General features: G+C 38.5%; 1 long non-coding RNA gene across 2 annotated transcripts in view; it reads right to left on the bottom strand.

Moving 5' to 3' along the window:
* Positions 1–19496, bottom strand: part of LOC126183668 (uncharacterized) — a 76689-nt gene extending 57193 nt beyond the window's left edge. For both annotated transcript variants that reach the window (XR_007536787.1, XR_007536788.1), the window contains exons 1-3: positions 19380–19496; positions 19229–19265; positions 14335–14439 (exon numbers count right to left, since the gene is read on the bottom strand). This is a non-coding gene — a long non-coding RNA (uncharacterized LOC126183668). The remainder of the gene's footprint in view (positions 1–14334; positions 14440–19228; positions 19266–19379) is intronic.
* Positions 19497–20662: the final 1166 nt, after the last annotated feature.

The following is a 20662-nucleotide window of genomic DNA, read 5'->3' as shown; positions in this document are numbered from 1 at the left end:
ACACAGAAATAAATTACTGGTTCAATGAACAACATTAACTCCTTACTACTGCTCAGTTTGAGACAGCTTTGTCAGGGAGAATGAACATCAAGAAAGAAGCAAGAAGGAAGAATACTGTATTGATGAAGAGCAGCATAAGGAAAAAAGATGGCCAGACAGTACCTGTATGGGCTGCAACATTTCAGCAACATCATGAATGTCCAAATACAGACTCTTAAAAAGAACAAGATTTGGAGAAATACAAAGATACAAAAAAATTTTGTGCAACGCATCCCACTATTGGGACTGTGTAATAGCAAACCACATGCTGCAAACTTCATGCAAAAAATTCTGTGCAATAATGAAGGAGAAAAACCCAAATATGGTTAAAGTAGGTTTTGATATATAAAAGATTCAGTCAGTACCAAAGCTCTCCATAGGTGAAGTAATCTATTCAAAACAGGCTTGGTTACGCAATTTGTGCATTATGATTCATTCCCGAGCACATACGAAGAGCAGGACTGCTTTTTACACATGGCTTGAAACAGAAGGACCGAAAGGATGCAACCAAGAAGTAGCCTCTGCTATACTGGACTTTCTCAAACTCCGACACATCCAAGCCAGAAAATGGTCCGAATGAAATTCATTTATTTTCTAATTTCTGTACCAGTCAAGATAAAAATCCAGTAATGATGTGTACACTAGTAAACTTCATGAAAAAAAGCAGAATATTTAATAAGCTGGTCCATTATTTCCCCACTTGTGGTCATAGCTGTAGTCTTGACAGAGTGTTTGGTACAATGGATAAAGACTACCAGAAAAAGGAAGATATTCTTTCACTGACTGAATAATGTAAAGTGCTGGAACAACAGGACACCATCAAGATACTAAATAAAGACAGGGAAGCATAGGGTCTCAAGTCCAGTGCACTAAAAGCCATACAACATAGGATGTCTTGCTAAATAACTGCTCTGTAACTGATTGTTTTTTAAAAGTGTAAGAAGAAGGTATTGTTGTCAGTATTGTCCCCCTTATATTGAAAATATTGTAGAGACTGAGGTATGAAAATTGAAAAACTGCAGCCAGGAAGTGAGAAAAGCAGCCAATTTGGGGGAGAACATAGCCAGCAAGGAAAAGAAAAAGTATGTCTTGAGACAAATGAGGCATGTTAAAGTACTAGAAGGAGCAGAAGAGTTTTATAGGAACATTCCTGAAAGTGATCAATAGATTTCCAGTTTAGTATTGTTGCAGCTGGTATTTTGTGTAGTATCAATAGTGTTCATTGCTATTTTGCACTTCTGCTTGTCCAACATTTATGTAGCTTTCTTTGTATTTAGTTTCATAGATACAAAAATTTGAATATGTATATTAACAAAACTTTTAATTTCCATCTTTGCATTTATAGACTTTGGAAACGTTGCCTTTCTATTGTAAAATAAACAATAAAAATTGCTTAGACAGACAATTGGAATCATACCTACAAAAGTTGTATAAATGATACATTATCTTGTTCATGTACTTAGTATTTTGGTACGATATTTAAGAAGTGCATATCCTTAAAAATTAAAATATTTGCATTTATCAAGTTTTAAAAAACCACTCCTTATTCGTAATTGTAGACGTCCATTTTCCTTTTTACCATTATATACATAATACTGAGAAATAATACCAAACAGCTTGTTCACTTACAATGTTATTTTTATCCTGTGTTTGGCTCATAACTGATTAAAGTCCAAATGCCTGTTATAAACAGTATCTTAGACTCCTTTCAGAGCCTTTTCTATGATGTAGTTTGGCATTTACAAGGCAAACACCCATGACTGGTCCTGCCAGGCAGTGAATCAAGGTTGCAATAAGACTTGTGAATTGTACTAACAACTGCATTTTTCTTCTTCAACAACAAAATTATCAGAAAACTTCTGTGTTCCTATAGCTGCTGTTGTGTAGGCTATGATGAGCTTTCAATAAACTGATTACATCAAAATTAATTCATTAGTAGCATATTATCATCATTATTATTTCTTAAAGTTGTTGGAGGCATCCTACAGCAGCAGAATAACAGCAGATGTTGCTGTCAGTGAATTTCTATCTCAATGTCCATTTTATCATACCTTACACTACACATAATCCTCTTTGCTTCATATACAAATAATTATCACCTCTGGTGTCAGTAATTAACTTCATGTTATCACAGAAGAGGTATAGTTTCATATAGTATAATGGACAGCAAAATATGCAAGTATGGAAACACAAAAATGTGTTTCAATTCAGATACGGATATCACTAGACAACACTTTCTTATTAAGTTACTATGTAATGTTTCTTTTGACAATGACTGCATATTTTGATGGAAGGAAAACTTTTGTGCCTTTTTTGTATGAATCTAGAATACTATTGAGACCAATTTTCCTATTATTAGATATTATAGCAACAGACTGAGAAACATACATTGCATTTATTTAATGTAAATTTTGTACACAATATTAATTCTGGCTGAGCTTTCTGCCATCAAATCTGTGTTGTTAAACATACTTAATTTCAACATTACCTCTGGTACAAGGGAATATTGTACAGACAAAGTTGCATGACACAATTTAACCAATGGGGATGTTTGCCCACAAGTTTACAGTATTCACTGGTGTGCTACTGCTGTAAATTTGCCATGCTTTTTATTTTTGTTTTTGAGTCATCAGTCTTCTGACTCACTTGACGTGGCCTGCCATCAATTCCTCTGCTGTGCCAACCTTTCCATCCCAGAGTAGCACTTGCAACATATGTCCTCAATTATTTGCTGGATGTATTCCAATCTCTGTCTTCCCCTACAGTTTTTACCTTCTGCAGCTTCCTATAGTACCATGGAAGTTATTTCCTGATACCTTAACAGGTGTCCTATCGTCCTGTTCCTTATTACTGTCAGTGTTTTTCATGCATTCCTTTCCTCACCAATTCTGTGGAGAACCTCCTCTTTCCTTACCTTATCAGTCCACCCAATTTTTGACATTATTCTGTATCACCACATCTCAAATGCTTTGATTCTGTTCTGTTACAGTTTTCCCACAGTCTTCTGTTACAGTTTCACCACAGTCTTCTGTTACAGTTTCACCACAGTCCATGTTTCACTATCATACAATGTTGTGCTCCAAACATACATTCCCTGAAACTCCGACTGATGACCTAAGATGTTAAGTCCCATAGTGCTCAGAGCCATTTGAACCATTTGAACCTGAAACTTCTTCTTCAAATTTAAGGCATATGTTTGACACCAGTACACTTTTTTTGGCCGTGAATGCCCTTTTTGACAGCACTAGTCTGCTTTTTGTGTCCTCCTTGCTCCATCTGCCATTGGTTATCTTGCTGCCTAGAAAGCAGAATTCCTTAACTTCTTCTACTACGTGATCCCCAATTCAGATGTTAAGTTTCTCACTGTTTTAATTTCTGCTACTTCTCATTACTTTTGTTTTTCACTCTCAATCCACATTCTGTACTCATTAGACTGTTCATTCCATTCAACAGGTCCTGCAATTCTTCTTCTTCACATCCACTGAGGACAGCAATGTCATCAATCAACCTTATCATTGATGTCCTTTCTCCCTGAATTTTAATCTTGCATTTGAAACTGTCTTATTTCCGTCACTGCTTCTTCACTATATAAATTGAACAGTAGGGGCAAAACACTACATCCTTGTCTTACAATCTTTTTAATCTGAGCTCTTCGTTCTTGGTCTCCCATTCTTATTCTTTCCCTCTTAGTTCTTGTACATAGTATATATCACCCATATTCCCCTACACCTTACCCCTACTTTTCTCAAAATTTCAAACATCTTGCACCATTGTACACTGTCAAATGCTTTTTTTAAGTTGACAAATCCTATGAATGTGTCTTGATTTTTATTCAGTCTTGCTTCGATTATTGACCACAGTGTCAGAACTGCCACTCTGGTGCCTTTACCTTTCCTTTTAACAGATCCTCATTCTTGTCAGCAACTTGGATGCATGAGCTGTTAAGCTGTTCATGCAATAATTCTCACCATGAGGATGATATTTTTCTGAAAGTCTAATGTTATATCGTGTCTCATACATTCTACACACCAATGTGAATAGTCATTTTGATGACACTTCCCCCAATTATTTTAGAAATTCTGATCGAAGATTATTTGTCCCTTTTACCTTATTTGATTTTAAGTCCTCCAAACCTCTTTTAAATTCGGATTCTGATACTGGATCCCCTATCTGTTCCTTGTGGACTCTGGTTTCTTCTTTTATCACGTCATCAGACAAGTCTTCACCCGCATAGAGGCCTTCAGTGTATTCTTTCACCTATTCACTCTCTCCTCTGCATTTAACAGTGGAATTCGCACTACACCATTAACATTACCATCCTTGCTTTTAATTTCACCAAAGACTATTTTGACTTTCCTATATGCCGAGTCAATCCTTCCGAAATAATTTCTTCTCCAATTTCTTCACATTTTTTGTGCAGCCATTTCACCTCAGCTTCCCTACACTTCCTATTTTCTTAATTACTAAGTGACTTGTATCTCTGTATTCCTTAATTTCCCTGAACATTTTTGTACTTCCTTCTTTAGTCAATTAGCTGAAGTATTTCTTCTGTTACCCATTGTTTCCTCACAGTTACCTTCCTTGTAGCTACATATTTCTTTCAAACCTCTGTGACTGCCCCTTTTAGAGATGACCATTCCTCTTCAACTGAACAGCCTACAGAGCTATTCATTATCACAGTATCTATAGCCTCAGAGAACTTCAGACGTATCTCTTCATTCTTAGTATTTCCGTACCCCACTTCTTTGCACATTATTTCTTCCTTAATAGTCTCCAGCCTCCTCTTCATCATTAATAAATTGTGATGTGAGTGTATGTCTGATTTAAGACCAAAATTAACTGTTTTTTGTGTACGTGAGTGGTAGGAAGCCACAACTGTGCTGCAGCAGAAGGCAGTTAATAGACTGTGGTGACTTCGGTGTTGATTTTCTAAAGGACTCTGATAGGAAAAACTATCAGGAAACCTTAATTAGGTACTACAATTTGATTTTAGTGATTAACTTTCCAATATCGGTGGATAAAAACAGTAGAACTCTGATTGATAATGTTTTCTGTGGTGAAGCTCAAAGTAAGAAAATAACTGTTCACCCAGTAACAAGTGCTCTCTCTGATCATGGTGCAGAGTTAGTTATGATAAGTAACATAGTGTCTTACAGTATGGATACTCTTCAATGGAAATCAGTTTGAATAATTAATGACTGTAGGTCAAATGTTTTTAAGAATGGTTTACAAGAGATAACATGAGATGACATTTGTAATGAACCAAATGCTGTCACTAAATTTAATTCATTCCATGATAGATTCATATCATTATTTGAAAGTAACTTTACACATTAGCTAATCAGAAAGGACATTAAACATCCATGTAAAAACTATGGATCACTACAGGGACTAAAGCATCTTTTGAAAGAAAAAGGGAAATTCATTTGTAGGCTATAAGAAGTAGAGATCCTGCAGTAGTTGCACACTACAAAACAACTCAGAATTACTGAGAAATGTTATTAGAAATCAATGAACATGCACATAATGTCAGAAATCAGTAATTTTAATGATAGACTTAAGGCTAAAGGTAAGGCAACTAGCATCGCACACAGGGTGCAGGCTAAACTGTCTATTTGTAGCATCATACCCAGGATTGATTCAGATTCCAATAATTATTGTAAGAATAGTTTAGTCAGCAATTGTGGTGGTGTGTTTATTGCACTAAAGAATTCAATAAAATCTAGCAACGTTATCACAGATTCCGAGTGTGAATTAATCTGGGTGAAGTTAAGTATCAAAGATCTGTCAAAACTTATAATCAGATGCTTTTATATACTGCCTGGGTCAGGAGCTCTAGTGGTTGAATGCTTCAGATAGAACTTGCAGAATATTGTTAGTAATTTTCCTAATCAAGCCGTTGCAATAAGGGGTGATGTCAACCTACCAGGTATAGATTGGGAGTATCATGCTATCAAAACTGTTGACAGAGACAGGGGTTCGTATGACATTGTTCTGGATGTCTTGTCTGAACATTACTTTGAGCAGATAGAGAACCATCTTGTGAGGGTAACTCCAAGCAACAAACAGAGTGAACTTATTGAATCAGTTAACATAGACGAAGGTATCAGTGATCATAAGGTTGTGATAGCATCTATGACAACAGCTCTTACAAAGAATGTTAAGAAATGTAGGAAAAATTTTTGCTTAGCAAGAGTCACAGGATACAAATTTCAGGGTATCTGAGCAGTCAGCATCAAATATTTGGTGATGAGGACAAAGATGTGGAGAACAAATGGAAAAAATTAAAAGGCATCATGCAAAATGCCCTAGACAAGTATGTTCTGAGTAAGGTCTTAAAGAATGGGAAAGATCTGCCATGGTTTAATAGCCATGTCAGAAAACTGCTACATAAACAAAGAGAACTTCAGCCTAATTTACACAGCAACACTAGGTTGCAGGCAACTGCGCTACTGGCCACTGCGCATGCGCGCCACGTGTTTGCGCAACTCGTTGGTGAGACTAAACACTTTTGGCATGTTCCAACTTTGGCGACATTAGTTGCATGAGTTTTGAGGTTATGTGTGTTCGTAGAGGGTAGACAAACTGAAATATGAAGTGGAGAACGGAGAATAATGTTCACTTTTCAGACATCTATGCTTTGCACAGGTGTTTGTGGGATTTCAGTGATGCTGATTACAAAAATAAGCAACATATTGCTGCCACTGAGACCATCATGTGCGATCATAACATAGATGGTTTGACGATATTGGAGCTGCACGGCAAAATTTATTGAGTTAGGAGCACATATACAACTGAATTAAGAAATATACAAGCAAGTGTAATTCTAGCTGTGGCAATGCTCTCGTCTACGAGACTAAATTCCCATAGTTCGAGTTCCTCAACTCTTTGTTAAGGAATTTTGTTGACAGGAGGGAAGGCTATACAAATTCAAGAAGCTGCATTCTTTATTCAATATTCATCTATTTAAAACGTTGCTGCAGTGCTCCCCATTCACGTATGTTAGAAGTTTGAAATATTGCCACTGTACAGATCTATCTTCAAGAGAGTAGTTTGCAAACCATTCTCTTCTCAATTTGACTTGCTTCGAATAATTATGGTTGCTAATGTTAATAATTATTACTGTTAATGTTAATAATTATTGGTGTTAATGAAATAGCATCATCACCAACTAAAACCGTATCTTATAGCATGATGAGTGTTCTCGATTGTAATGCAGTAATGCATGCAATATGATATGTGATTTCAGTTCTGGCAACAGTGCTTCATGCATTACAGTACCTTTATTCCTTATCACATAATTAACTCTATTTAGAAGAAACGTGAACAGTTCTGGCCACATTCTAAGATAATTGAAAGAACTTCTCGGGTCTCCCATTATAAATTATTTCAGCAAGGATGCTGAGCAACCGAGCTGATGTCTTTTCTTTATCCAGACACGAATCGAAACATTTTTTTCTTATGCAGCGATTCCACACAACAAGCTTTAACTCCATCACATTTCGTGCGACGTGCAGTTGCCAAAACTTTCATTTCAGACACAACTCAGGCACCCACAAAACAATGAAACTGATGTGTATACTGGTTTCGCCATGTCTACAGTCAAATATGAAACTATTTGTGTGCAACTCATTCCACACAATGAGTGGCGCAACCCAATGTCGTCGTGTAAACTAGGCTTTCATCTCAGATTCGAGGGAAGTAAAAACCTAGCTGAGAAACAAAAGCTGAACGAAGAAAAAATGAGTGTAAAGAGAACAATGAGAGAAGCGTTCAATGACTTTGAAAGTAAAACTTTGTCAACTGATGTGAGTAAAAACCATTAGAGGTTTTGGTCATATGTAAAATCAGTAAGTGGGTCAAAATCATTTATTCATTCATTCAGTGACCATACTGGCATTGAAACAGAAGATAACACAGAAAAGGCTAAAATATTGAATTAGGTCTTCCAATATTGTTTCACAGTGGACGATCGTAACACAGTCCCTCCTTTCAATTGTCATATAAACATCAGAATGGCAGATATTGAGATAACCGATTGTGGAACAGAAAAACAACTAAAATCACTTAGTAGAGGAAAGGCATCAGGACCAGACGAGATTCTACAAAGATTATGCAAAATAACTTGTTCCCCTTCTAGCAGTAATTTGTCATAGACTGCTTGAGCAATGAAGAGATGAAGAGTACTTAGCAACTGGAAGAAAATGCAAGTCATTCCCATTTTAAAAAAGGGTTGTACACAGTTATAGACCTATATCATTGACGTCAGTCTGCTGTAGAATTATGGAACATGTTCTATGCTCAAGAACTATGGTGTTTTTGGATTCCACAAACTGGGATCCTGCAAAACTCAGCTCACTCTGTTCCTCCATGAGGTCCACAGCACCGTAGACAATGGCGCTCAGGTTGATGCCATATTCCTTTACTTCAGGACGGGATTTGACACCACCCCACGCTCCTGTTTAGTGAAAAAAAAGTGAGCTTCTCAAGTACTGGGGCAGATTTGTGACTGGTTTCAAGACTTCCTTGCAGGTAAAACTCAACACGTTGCTCTTAACAGAACAAAATCGACAGATGTAAAGGTAATTTCTGGAGTACCCCAAGGAAGTATGATAGGACTGTTACTGTTTACAATATATACATAAATGATTTAGTATAAAGCACTGGTTGATCTGTAAGGCTGTTCACAAATGATGTGGCTGTCTGTAACAAAGTAGCAACACCAGAAGATAGTAACAATTTGCAGAATGACCTCCAGAGAATTGATGAATGATGTAGTCTCTGGCAGTTGACTCTGAGCATAAATAAATGTAACTTGTTGCGCATACATAGGAATAGACATCGAGTACTGTATAGCTGACAAACCGCTGGAAACAATATCTACCATAAAATATCTAGGATGAACTATCCCAAGTGGCCTTAAGTGGAATGACCACATAAAACAAATAGTGGGAAAAGAAGATGCCAGACTCAGATTCATAGGAAGAATCTTAAGGAAATGTAACTCATCCACAATGGAATTGGTTTATAAGGTGCTTGTTCAACCAATACTTGAGTACTGTACATCTATCTCGGATCCCTACCAGATAGGACTGATAGAAGAGATAGAGAAAATCCAAAGAAGATCAGCACATCTAATCATGGGATTGATTAGCTGACACGAGAGTGTTACAGAAATGCTCAGCAAACTCCATTGGCAGAAGTTACAAGCGAGGCATTGTGCATCACAGAGAGATTTACTATTGGAATTTTGAAAGCACTTTCCCCCCCACATGTCTTGTGTAATGATCGTGAGGAGAAAATACGAGAAATTAGAGCCAATACAGAGGCTTACTGACAATCTTTCTTCCCACAAGCTATTTGTGAGTTGAACACACAGTTGGAGGGCTCAGTTAATGATACAAAAATACCCTCTGCCACACATCATTGGGTGGCTTGCGGAGTATGGTATAACTGTAGATGAATGTAGTGAAATAAAAGACATGATAACCAGGAACAGAACTGGATAACATGACTATTGAACTAAATGGAAGAAATGAAGAGTCATGGGTAGCAAATAATCATTTCTTAAATATAGTGCAAAGTATAGGGACAGACAGATCAAGATAAAAATCACAGCAGTATGTTGAGAAAATTAACTCTCATAAAATTCAGTCATATGACTATATTACCAGCTTCTCATTCTGGAATTAAGAAAATTATATATTCTCTCCAGAATAAATGCTCAGCTGGTTTTGATGGTGTTTCCAATAGAGTACTAAAGATTTTTTCACATACAGGTCTTATCTGAAATATGTAATGCATCACTAACTCGAGGCATTTTTCCAGAGACTGAAATATGTCATTGTCAAACGCCTATTTAAGGAAGGAGATGGGGGAGCTGTCAGTAACTACCTAACTCTTCCACTGCTGACATCATTTTCCAAAATTTTTGAGATGGTGATGTATTCTAGTATCATATCTCACTGGAGTAACAATAGTATCCTCAGTAATCCACAGATTGGATTTCAGAAGAGTTGCTCTACTGAGAATGCCATTTACATGTTCATTCACCAAATTTTACAAACATTAAATAATAAAATAGTGCTGGTTGGTATTTTGTGTGACCTATCCCAGGGATCTGACTGTATGAATCACATTATTCTCCTATATAAATTAAAGTTTTATGTGACTGATGGTATAGCCAATTAATGAATACTGTCACATAAAAAAAAAGAGTATAAAATATCTGACAGACAACAAAGTAAATTTTGAAAACAAACTGAAAAAGTTTCTCCTTGACAACCACCCTTATTCGGTAGGAGAACATCTAGTATTGTAATATGCAAAAGATGGTGGGTAGGAAATTATTACTTCACATCTTTATGTTTTTTAAATAAACAAATGAAAATAAAAATGAATAAACTGGAGCATAATGTTCAGCTTGTAGCCATATTTACCAGTTAGTTAACAATGTGAATGTAGAATTACTCATTCCACATCATTAAGATTTTTCATGCAATATCATCCATGGAACACAAAACTGACTAACTAACTATTACTGTAATTTGTGCCCTCCACACAGGTCTCAAGACTCTGCTTGCAACAAATCACATTGTTTTGTATAAACTTTAGTATGAGTTTTTCATTGTATGATGTATACATACATGGTGGGTTCTTTTACAATTTGTAACTGATTTGTAAGTGATAATATGCTACTTATCAATTTATATGTATTTGTCTACTGAATAGGTCAGTATTTTACAATGATATGTCTTTATGTGATCATCTATGCATTACAGCGATCCAATAAGATTGTCTGAGGCCCAAATAAATAAATAAAAAATGCCATTTCACCTCATGAGAACAACCACAAATTTAAACTACTTGGACAGGAACACATATGCCTCAGCAAGCGAAGAAGACCCGGGGTGTGGCTGGTGTTGCTCAGATCATGATAAAAATGATGCTGATGATGATGTTGAAATCAGCATCAATCATCAATCATCATCAACATCATCATCATCACCATCATCTCTGTCACGTCTGCAACTTCTTCTTCCATGATCAACAGTCTTGGGCAATACTGAAGCCAGTTAACTCTAGCAATCTTCCACAGATGCCTCATCACTATGGTGATCTTCATCGTGGTCCATCAGTCTCTTACCTCTTTCACTCCATTGCAGCAGTGCCTTTGTCTATCAGTTATCACTTCTTCTGGCAACATGCCCACCCTATCACCATTTCATAGTGGCTGTTCTCTCCACAATATAACCTGGGGTGTGAGCTGTTGTTCAGATCACGATAAAAATGATGCTGATGAGGATGATGTTGAAATCAGCATCAATCATCAATCATCATCAACATCATTGTCATCACCATCTCTGTCACGTCTGCAACTTCTTCTTCCATGATCAACAGTCTTGGGCAGTATTCAAGCCAGTTAACTCTAGCAATCTTCCACAGATGCCTCATCACTATGGTGATCTTCATCGTGGTCCGTCAGTCTCTTACCTCTTTCATTCCATTCCAGCAGTGCCTTTGTCTATCGGTTATCACTTCTTCTGGCAACAAGCCCATCCTATCACCATTTCATAATGGCTGTTCCCTCTACAATACAACCTGGGGTGTGAGGTGTTGATTAGATCATGATAGAAATGATGCTGATGATGATGAAGTTGAAATCCGAATCAATTATCATCAACATCATCGTCATCACCATCACCTCCGTCACGTGTGCAACTTCTTCTTCCATGATCAACAGTCTTGAGCAATATTGAAGCCAATTAACTCTAGCAATCTTCCACAGATGCCTCATCACTATTGCGATCTTCATCACGGTCCGTCAGTCTCTTACCTCTTTCACTCCATTCCAGCAGTGCCTTTGTCTGTCAGTTATCACTTCTTCTGGCAAAATGCCCACCCTATCATCATTTCATAGTGCCTGTTCTCTCCACAATATGACCTGGGGTATGAGGTGTTGTTCAGATCATGATAACAATGATGCTGATGAGGATGATGTAGAAATCAGCATCAATCATCAATCATCATCAACATCATTGTCATCACCATCTCTGTCACGTCTGCAACTTCTTCTTCCACGATCAACAGTCTTGAGCAATATTGAAGCCAATTAACTCTAGCAATCTTCCACATATACCTCATCACTATGGCGATCTTCATCGTGGTCCGTCAGTCTCTTACCTCTTTCACTCCATTCCAGCAGTGCCTTTGTCTATCGGTTATCACTTCTTCTGGCAACAAGCCCACCGTATCACCATTTCATAGTGGCTGTTCTCTCCACAATACGACCTGGGATGTGACATGTTGTTTAGATCAGGAGAAAAACGATGCTGATGATGATGAAGTTGAAATAAGAATCAATTATCAACGTCATCATCGTCATCATCACCATCTCCGTCGTGTCTGCAACTTCTTCTTCCATGATCAACCCGGCCGGAGTGGCCGAGCGGTTCTGGGCGCTCCAGTCTGGAACCGCGCGACCGCTACGGTCGCAGATTTGAATCCTGCCTCGGGCATGGATGTGTGTGATGTCTTTAGGTTAGTTAGGTTTAAGTAGTTCGAAGTTCTAGGGGACTTATGACCACAGCAGTTGAGTCCTATAGTGCTCAGAGCCATTTGAACCATTTAGCCATGATCACCAGTCTTGGGCAGTATTCAAGCTGATTAACTCCAGCAATCTTCCATAGGTCAATGGCTCATCAGTATGGCGATCTTCATCATGGTCCGTCAGTCTCTTGGCTCCTTCAGTCCATTCCAGCAGTGCTTTGGTCCATTGGTTATCACTTCTTCTGGCAACATGTCCACCCTATCACCATTTCATAGTGCCTGTTCTCTCCACGATATGACCTGGGGTGTGACCTGTTGCTCAGATAATGATAAAAATGATGCTAATGATGATGTTGAAATCATCACCAATCATCAATCATCATCAACATCATCCTCATCATCATCATCTCAGTCACATCTGCAACTTCTTCTTCCATGATCAACAGACTTGGGCAATATTCAAGCCAGTTAACTCCAGCAGGTCTCTGCCTCATCAGTGTGGTGATCTTCATCATGATCTGGCAGTCTCTTGGCTTCTTCACTCTATTCCAGGAGTACCTTTGTCTATTGGTTATCACTTATGGCAACTTGCCCACCCTATCACCATTTCATAGTGGCTGTTCTCTCCACAATATGACCTGGGGTGTGAGGTGTTGTTCAGATCACGATAAAAATGTTGCTGATGACAATGAAGTTGAAATCATCAACAATCATCATCATAATCACCCCCCCCCCCCCCAACCTCATTTCGGTCACATCTGCAACTTCTTTTTCCATGATCAACTGTCTTGGGCAATATTCAAGCCAGTTAACACCAGCAATCTTCCACAGGTCTCTGCCTCATTAGTATGGCGATCTTCGTTGTGGTCTGTCAGTCTCTTACCTCTTTCACTTCATTCCAGCAGGGCCTTTGTCCATCGGTTATCACTTCCTCTGGCAACATGCCCACCCTATCACCATTTCATAGTGGCTGTTCTCTCAACGATATGACCTGGGGTGTGACGTATTGTTCAGAACATGATAATGATGATGGTGATGATGAAGTTGAAATCATCACCAATCATCAATCATCATCAACATCATCGTCATCATCATCATCATCAGTCACATCTGCAACTTCTTCTTCCATGATCAACAGTCTTGGGCAATATTCAAGCCACTTAACTCCAGCAACCTTCCACAGGTCTCTGCCTCATCAGTATGGCGATCTTTGTTGTGGTCTGTGTCTCCTGCCTCTTTCACTCCATTCCAGCATTGCCTTTGTCCATCAGTTATGATTTCTTCTGGCAACATGACCACTCCATTGCCATTTCGTAGAAGCTGTTCTATCCATAATGCCTTTGACATTGGTAATTGATCTGTCTTCTGTCCCTTTTGTCTTTCCTTGTAAATCTTAACACAGACCTTTCCATACCTTGCTGCTCAGTTCTAAATTTCTGTCTTGTATATTCATGAAGTGTCCAGGTCTCATGGGCGTAGGTCAAAATAGGAAGGACACACTGATCGCAAGATATCTTTAATTATTTTTCAGTTTTGCTGCCACATTTAATCTCAGAACAGCTGAATGTCTTCCAAATCTTGCTAGCCTAGATGAAAGTGTGAAAAGATTTGTGATAATACATCTCCAGTCAAATTTACAAACTGGCCAAAATAGATATACTATTCTCTGACAGTGATAGTAGTCTGGTTTTGAGTTGTACATTTCCTACCATTTGCCACAATGTTTCACTTCCATTACCAATTTACCTTATTTGCATGTAGTTCACCTTAAAGGTGTGGATTGTCTCTCTCTTTCTTTGTAGAAATTTCTACCATCCTCACAATGTTTGGTTGGGACAGAATCGCCATTCCCTGTAACACACAACATTCCATTCTAACTCATACTAGCAGTGCCTGCTTCTACATTTATATATTTCACAAGTCACCACATAATTTACAAGTGTGTGTATCATACCAGTATGTCTCAATATCGTGCCTCTTCCCCCCTTTCCCTGTTCCATTCAAAGAGGAAGAACTGGATGAACGATTGACTGTATGCTTCCAGATATGCACTGTTCTAATTCTGTCACAATAGAATCTGTGGAACTCTTATGTAGTTGGCAGTACACATTCTTACAATACTCGGTGAGGACAAATTATCAAAATTTTAAGATAAGTCTGTCATGTGTTGTCTGATGCCATTCAAGTTAAAGCACATCATCAGAGTGCTATGTGCAACCACTGGTGATATTATTAAATGTATGGCGACATACTGAATGCATGATGTAAAAGAAACATTGTTGGTGGATTATTTTTAATGTAAAGGGATTTCAGAAGAGCACCAACTGGTCTAGACTGTCACCAGCATACAGAGAGGACAAATTGATTGTTTTGGTGTCCACTTGCGTACATATATCTGCAGCATGGGCTTCCACAGGAATTTATGCAAAGGAGGGGGCAGGGACTGAGTGTGCAAGATTCTAAAATCGCCATTTTTTATATGAATGAGTTGGTCAGATTCGAGAAGCCATAGTATTGTCTCACTGCAATCAGCCATGTAATGCTACAATCAGCTAAATGAGAGGTTTGAGCAGTGTCATGGGGGAAATCACTTTCAGAAGTGTATGAGAATTCTGTAATCAATAAAAACTATGTGAAATTGAAACAAATGAGCCCTCGGTCACTATTATTTTTAGTCTCATTGACCAAGCTTCAACACTTCTAAGAGTGCCTTTGTCAGAATTAAAACAATTAAAATGGCCTATAACATAGTTACAAATTTATAGGAAAAGACATTTTTTATATAAAAAAGTGTAAGTACTGATTAACAATAAAGACGTGTTAATGTGGGTGCCTCAGTCCGTTACAACCTGTGGCTGTACAGGTACGAGCAGCCCATAGTGACTCGCCTTCACGCATTCCTTTTTATATATTATGAGACTAAAGCCCTTCTGGACTGTTAATTATTTTATATGTAACATGTAAATATTGCCTCTGTCTTTTATTGTTAGTCAGTACTTACACTTTTTTTTAATATAAAAAAATGTCTTTTCCTATAAATTTGTAACTATGTTATAGACTATTTTAATTGTTTTAATTATGATGAAGGCACTCTTATAAGTGTTGAAACCTGGTGAATAAGAGTAAAAATAATAGTGACCGAGAGTTCGTTTGTTTCAATTTTAATTTAGATACGGTCACTGAACCAATGAACCAAGCAGTCATGTTTAAAACTTTGAAAAACTATGTACTCCAGATCATGTGTGTGAAGGGGGGGGGGGCAGGGGGGGGCAGGGGGGGGGGGGAGTACTAGTGCCCCTAATTGCCCCACTTGATCTACAGGCGATTAATAAAATTTCTATTGCTGCTTGTTCCTATAGACCATGATTTACTGGTGGTCCAGACCTTCAAAATCCATGTCTCCAGGAAATATGCACCAGGTTTCATAATTCCCATATGCACAACTAGTTTGCCTCTATAGCTGAGTGGGCAGCATAGATGGCTACTGTGCAGAGGACCTGGGTTCGATTCCAGGAACTGCCAAGGATTTCCCTTGGTGAGAGGACTAGTATGGTGTGCACTCAGGCTCATGATGCCAACTGATGGGCCACTTGATTAAGTAGTAGTGGCTATAAGATCTGGAAAGCAGTGTATTGACCACATGACCTCCATCCCATATCTGCAGGACACCTTATCGCCAAGGATGACACGGAAGCTGGTGGCATCACTTGGGCCTTCAGGGCTTAGTTGACGAACTCGTTTATATCTAGCATTATCTGGAATGTATTCTGTCAAATGCATTAATACTGAACGCAAACCTGACAGTAGTTAGCCGTATTCTTAGTAGTTATCTCACAAGCTACACTGGTGTCCAAAATTGAAGTAACAAACCAAAATTTTGAAAGGTTGCGTTTATTTTGCCACAAAACAGTATAATCAGGTGATAGTAAACTAGAAACAATACGAAGAATACAGAACGTAAACAACTGAAACATCCATTATGGTAGACAAAAACGTTCTTCATTTTTTCCAATATAGCGGATTTACAGACACATTCTGACAACTGGTTAATGCACTCATTATGGGGTGTGACCACCTCTGGCAGCAATACGAGCTGGCAAACGGCGTTGCATGCTGTGAATGCCATCAATCTCATGTTGAGGTAGTAATGCCCATTCTTCCTGCTGCACTGCTTGCAAGTCTTGCAGAGTGGTTGGTGGATACTGAGGTGATGCAACCCATGACCCTAGTGCATCCCAGACATGCTCTATGGATGTCAAATCGGGAAAGTGAGGGGGCCACATCATGCATGCAATATCTGTCATTTCCAACAAAATGTGAACCACGCATGCTCTACAAGGCCGAGCACTATCGTCCAGCAATACGAAGTCTGGGCGCATAGCACCTAGCAACAGCTGCATGTGAGGTCCAAATATCTCTTCATGATACCTGACAGCAGTTAAACCTTGCTAATTTAATTGTACAATTTCATGAAGAGGTGTTCAAGTGGTCAACATAATCCCTACCGTCGCCATTACAGATCATCCTCGACATCAGTCTCTTTCCTTAATGTTTGGGTCCCGAAATAATATTTCCACATTCCCTCCAGATGCGAAACCGTCGAGAATCACTGTCCAGACGAAATCAGGACTCATCTGAGGAAAGAACTAGGCCCACTGTTCCACCGTCAAGGTGGTATGTTGATGGCTCCACTCTAGACATTCCCTTCTGTGAAGACACGTCAGAGGTAAACAAACGGTGGGTCTCTGACAATAAAGGCCACTCTGCCAAAGCCTTCTGTACGCCGTTTGCTCGATACAACACGTCCATTGGATGCTGCGAGGTCAGATGCCAGTTGCAGTGCAGTAATAAGGTGGTACCATCGTGCCCTTACAGCCAAATAACGGTTCTCTCTTTCTGATGTTACACATGGCCAGTCACGCCCTGGTCTTCGGGATACAGTTCAGATCTCTATAAACTGTCATCACATTCGAAAAACAACAGAATGATTCTTATTAAGTCATCAGGCCACATCAGTTTGCGACTGCCCTGCTTCCATTCTTCCCATGGCCCACCACCGCAAAGAGCCTGGTAGGTGTCTTTTCTGTGCCATAGTGCACCGTCTGTGTCTGTGTACACAGTGATTGTGGATGTGGGACTATCCGCCAAACACTATCCTGTTTGACAGATGCCCTAAAGTCATCGTCGACATGGTTATCTGTTAACCAGAATGCTATCTTCCATGCAGGAAACGATCATACGGTCATCTTTTGACAGTTATGATTATATCGTGAATTAGATACAGGGAGGGGAAATAGTGGTTTGTCGTTTTAATTTTGGACACCAGTAAGTAAGTGTACATTATATTATGTTACGTACTGGGTGGCTATAGTTAACATGCAGCTACTTACAGAGATTCAGTGTGGGCTGTAATTATCGTATGCCAGCGTAACTTGGTGGATATTCTAACGTATAAATGTGGAGACGACTCACTCTGAAGAAAATCAGAACCAATTTTAGATGTGCTCTGAAAGCAAAATGAGCGTATAGAAATGTTTCCATATCCAATGGACTAGGAATGGGATGCAGGCAGAAAAGATCAAACAAGTGAGAACGGTGTAATGTTGATTTCATTATTAACCACTACTTACACAATTTGTTCGGTAGGGGCACCGGAGATGACGTCGGGATGTTGTACAGCGCTAGATTTTCTCCTGGCGGCCAAAACTGGAATTAATTTTCCTCTACCCTAAATCGATATCCGTATTAACATACCTATCGAGTTTCGCTGTCGTACGGTAATTACAGCCCACACTGGACCCACGTGAACAGATACACTTTAATTATAGCCGCCAGATATGAGAAATGAGATTTTACATATGACTAGGCAAACTGATCCAATTTTGTCGTATAAAAATATTTAGTGAAAAATGTTATGAAGCAAACTAGTCGCTGAGAGAGATAAGCTCATACTGTAAAAAGCGTTAGAATTGTTCCAACTTTATTCAACCTACCATTCATAGTATTAAGTCATTAAACGGGTATTGAAAGTTGTTAACCCGTAACTAACGAGGTGACTTTTCAGTACGTATTCTACGAGATGGGGTCTCTGGCAACAGAAAAACCTGCGGTAAAAATTGCTAGTTTCCTAAGACTTTTTGACGTTAATTATAGCCGCTGAAAAACTCCAAAATAGAGTTAATTTATTTACGATAAATAAGCAAGCATATAATATATACTCCTCTTGAAAGGGAAAACTAAATGTCACACAATATGTTAGTTGCAATATCTGCTACTGCAACTAATCACCAACGCCGATTAAATACTACGAATCAGTTTATGCATAGGACAACGGTAACTTCCGTAAAATGTACGCTTATTTGCGTTGATATACGCTGACGTACGCGGTGTTCTACTCTTTTGCAGTAACTGTGAGTCACAAACGCTGATTTACTACGAAATAGAAGTTATCCACACCTCTCGTAAGTTACGAAAATTTTCAAAAATATAATTTTGTAAGCGTCAAAAAATCAAAAATAACCTACTTATTACTTTCAGCACATCATTCAATTAAATTTTACGAGAACAGCACATTGAAACAGAAATTTAACACTATGCAGCATTAATGGGTAATTAAGAAAGTTAAAGAATTGGTACGTACCGGTATGTAAGATATTATTTGATTTTTTTGTCGGTGCCTGGGTGGTAGATTAAGAATAATGAGCATGCTTGCATGGTTCAGTACAGGTAGACTTGATAATACACACTGATATATGTTTATTCATAATAGATATTGATTGTAAACGTCACACCTGTTAGCAGTTTTTGTAAATCGGTACCGGACTTCTTGGCACTGTACCACAACCCGAAAAAAAACGGGTCTTGGATAGATCTTTAATGCGCTGTATCATTAAAACTACATATTTTCGGAATACGCACGTATAAATACGAAAGCCACCAAGTACCGCACGACAGTTTCGCAAACCGTGAATCAATACTGCGTGCGTCTGTGCGATGTGCCCCTGTTAGACAATCAGGGCCAGTGTTGCCAACACGGGAAATCAAAAACGCATCGAATCCTCTCAAAAGTACCAGAAAGGCACTAGAGGTATCAATTAACAAGCACTGTTAGCATTCGATACGTCTCCCGCCATGTAAAGAATGTTGACTAGAAAACTAGTTATATAACGTATAGTGAAGTTACAAACTTGAATCAATTTAAACGGCCCTAGAGGTAGCGTTACAATTATACCACGACACATGACGGAGACTATATCGAATATTATCACGTACAATTATGTAAACTGCGTACGCTGTATGCCTACTCAATTTCAAAATCGCCCTTTTCGTCAGAATCTGTCACAAAAACAGCATTATCCTTCGACGATGATGATATGGTCGCAACAACATTTACCTGCATTTATAAGTTTATATCTTATTGCCAAACTTGCAAGGTTCTCACATTCATTCTATTTTATTGTTTTGTTTTTATTACATTTACTTGGCTTAAGACCCTTTCAACATCGGCGTTCGGGAAAGGAAAGTATGGAAATTGCGATTTTCACAATTTCATAAAATGGGTTTTCTCCACTAGCACCTCTGTATGAAGCAACTTCACAATAAAATTCTACTGTGTCCATTACTTCAGTCCATTTTATGTGGTGTAAATTTTTATACTGATTATATATTAACGTAACGATACCGGGATCTTGAACAAACTGCATTGCCACTTCTATAACATGACATTTTACTGGTACTTGACACTCGCAAAGGAAAGAGCGACATATCTGAAGAACTTTAATGATACCAGGAAGCCGTTGCCGCACTTGTTTTATAAGTTGTGGAAGGAATTTAACACATCTCTGACGCAACTGTTTAACTTCACTAACAAAAAGCTTACCTGAAGGAAGTTTTGTCTCGCATTAAAATCCAAGCTAGGGAAGTGCCCATAGGTGATCCTCAACTTTGGAATTCAGCGTATCTAACTGGAATCTAGGAATCATAATTTTTGAACATAGTTACTTAGTGGGTAAGATCAGGTCATTCAATGGCTTTGTGGGATCCTGACTTTTCGATTCAAATTTATTATTTACAT

This window comes from Schistocerca cancellata, chromosome 4, assembly GCF_023864275.1.
Source record: "Schistocerca cancellata isolate TAMUIC-IGC-003103 chromosome 4, iqSchCanc2.1, whole genome shotgun sequence".
Classification (NCBI taxonomy): domain Eukaryota; kingdom Metazoa; phylum Arthropoda; class Insecta; order Orthoptera; family Acrididae; genus Schistocerca; species Schistocerca cancellata.
The sequence above is the reverse complement of the archived record's forward strand: the minus strand, read 5'-3'. Positions and strand labels throughout refer to the sequence as shown.